This window comes from Bidens hawaiensis, unplaced genomic scaffold (assembly GCF_021521415.1).
Source record: "Bidens hawaiensis isolate Kalapana, Puna unplaced genomic scaffold, B.hawaiensis_p1.1 tig00003857_1, whole genome shotgun sequence".
Lineage (NCBI taxonomy): Eukaryota > Viridiplantae > Streptophyta > Magnoliopsida > Asterales > Asteraceae > Bidens > Bidens hawaiensis.
Window position 1 is genome coordinate 1,166,784 of NW_027491222.1, and position 2,846 is coordinate 1,169,629.

Consider the following 2,846-nt stretch of genomic DNA (forward strand, 5'->3'; position numbering starts at 1 on the left):
TTAATTGGTATACATATGTTTGTGATGTTGTTTAATTATTTCATTATTTTCACCATTTTGGTCACACTCATATTGGTGTGCAGATCATATTTTTATTTGGTAGATGAAAGGGAGGTGGGAAGATCCAGAAGGTGATTTTAGTTTCTTAAAAGAAACTTATATTTGGATTGATAATGCCTAGCTGCAAAAGGTGAATATGTCTACTTAGAATATATATTTTTGACCCACAAGGTGTTGTAACATTAGGTTGGTTTGGTGGTTTATGATCAGGTCATATGGTGCAACTCCGGAATACACTGTTGGTCACATTACATGGTACTAATTTTATTATTCTTAAGTTTTTGTTAATTCGTTTATCTATCTTTCCCTTTTTGTTTTCACATGTGCAAAATGGAAGCTCTTTTCTACCAGTTTACAAAAACTATCAGGTTATTTAGAAACACCTCAAGTTTTGGAATATTATAACAAGTAACCAAGTAACAGGCCCGGCCCAAAGGGAGGGCAGAGAGGGCTACAGCCCCAGGCCCAATGGTTTCCAAGGCCCACAAAAAAATCTGGTATTAATATATATAATATACAAATCCTTATGAATCAATATGTTGATCTAGCTCAAGTGGTAAAACCATCTTCTTCCAAATGGATTGCACAGATTCAAATCTTGCACCTACCATTTATATTTTTCTTGTTTGTTTAAATTAACTCTAGATCTTATTAAGTTTTAGGTTCAATGTTCAATCTATACTAAAAATGATAAAGAGCCATTATTTTTTTCATTTTCATTAATAGGGCCTATGGCATGAGTTTAATTCTTATTAGAACTCGTGTTAATAGTTATATCATCTTCTTTTATATATATTTAAAGAAAAAGACTTTTTGATTTAAAACCAAAAAGGGTAGGATAATTTCAACATTCGTTTAAGTGTTTAAATAAAACTATTTTGCTACTATATTTATTTGTTTTGTTTATTGCTTTCATAATTATCGTCGCATTATTTACTTTTTAATAGGAGTTAATGCGTATAAATTTTGGAGGCCCATTTTTTACTAGCCCCGGGTCCTTGAATTTTTAGAGATTCTCGGAGATGGCCCTGCCATGTAATCTCTTATAATCGTTGATTTTTTTAGTATTTGAAGAACTTATGTGTTTTTTGCCATTAAAGGATATTTTAAATCATTTGATTCAACTTATGTTTAACATATGCAGGTTTGGAGGAGAGACAAAGATTTATGAAGGCTATCTTAGCTCAACAGGTTAGATTTTACAATTGTCCTTTTTACTCTAAGCTACTATCATCATCTTCAGTAACACGGTGGGGGTAATTACATACATTTATGATTTTCTATGCTTTGCGTTTAAATATTTTTTTTATGTTTAACCTAGTAAAATATCAGGTTTTAACCTTGAACGTTCCTCAACGACATCATCAATCCAAGCTTATTCATGTATGTTATCTACAAAGTGGTAATAGATTATTACTAATAGCATTCATGCTGATTTGAAAATCATTGTATCTTTTGTTAATCTACTGTCAATTACTTTATTCATTAATTGTGGGAATTATTTATTATTTTGTTAATGTTATATAGATTGTTAATTTTACAGTACGTCTGCACTTTGAGAGAGTAGTTAGAACTTGGACAACTTGATGAAGATGGTATGTTTGTAATTACATGCATGTTTAATAAATCACTTAGCAGTTTAATTACACTTATATATGCATTTTTCTACATGTTTTTTTGGATGAAGATTAAATGCCCGTGGGATTATTAAGCTACTATTGCTAACGGTAATAGGGTAAGAACATAATGGGTTAACAACATATGGGTAATGGGACAGAATGGATTATAGATTAACGGGTTACGAATTTTCACTTTCATTTTATTAACGCCATGTTATATTTTAGGTTACATGACAAAATAATTTGGAATATGGGCAGACGTTGCAGACGGATCATAATACACGCTAAAGGTTTATATTAATGTTTTTTGGAATAAACTGTTTCCATTAATTTATATCAGAATACCATGCTTCAGTTATTTCAGTTTACTATGCTTATTTGTGTTACACTGGTCTTTTTGCTAAACCTTGAGATTATGCTTGCAATGGTTTAAACAGCTCCAAAGTAGTTACCGCAAGTACACTGATTCTTGCCATGCTTACAACTGTTTTATCGAATTTATATTCAGCTCTCCATGCCGGTTCTTTAACAACATTCTTATCGCTTCCATCTTCTCCAAAAGCAGGTAAAACATGTACACTTTATCATATACTTTACTTATTTTTGTTTCAAATTGGATTCATGAACTTTAGATTGACAAACTGAACGGGTTGGTGGGTTTGGGTGATGAGTTCAGAACCGGTTCAGATGTAAGCAAAATGAGTTTGAGTCAAAATGGGCCATTTAGAAAAGGTATTAGTTTGATTCGGAACGAAATATGCCTTTTTTAAAAGTATCAGTTTGGTTTTTGCCAAAGCGTTAGGGGCGGTTGTAAAAAGGATTAAGTTGGTTCAGTTTGGGTCAAAACAGTAAGTGATGTGTGGGTAAAATTACACGCCTTAAGTGTTTTATATTGTGTGTTTTACTTGTTTATATGTAACGAACACAAATACTTTGATAGGTTTTATGGTTACAGGTGTGCGGAGCTTAAAGAAGCTAATTTAGAGCTTTCATGATGGAGTGGAAATGAAAGTGATGATCCATGAGAATATAGAAAATTGAAATACGAAGACGTGGCCGCAAACGGGGAGGAAAACGGAGTTGAAATGAAGATTTTATGAAGAAAACAGTTTTGGCCCAGCAGGACCGTAAGGCAGAGTGGTCTGACCGTAAGCTACGGTGGCCAGA

The 2,846-nt window shown here is 32.6% G+C and overlaps 1 long non-coding RNA gene across 1 annotated transcript; it reads left to right on the plus strand.

Moving 5' to 3' along the window:
* Positions 1 to 437: 437 nt before the first annotated feature.
* On the plus strand, positions 438 to 1,446 carry LOC143624519 (uncharacterized). Its single transcript, XR_013152130.1, has 3 exons — positions 438 to 476; positions 1,205 to 1,251; positions 1,393 to 1,446. It is a non-coding gene; the product is annotated as an uncharacterized LOC143624519 (long non-coding RNA).
* Positions 1,447 to 2,846: the final 1,400 nt, after the last annotated feature.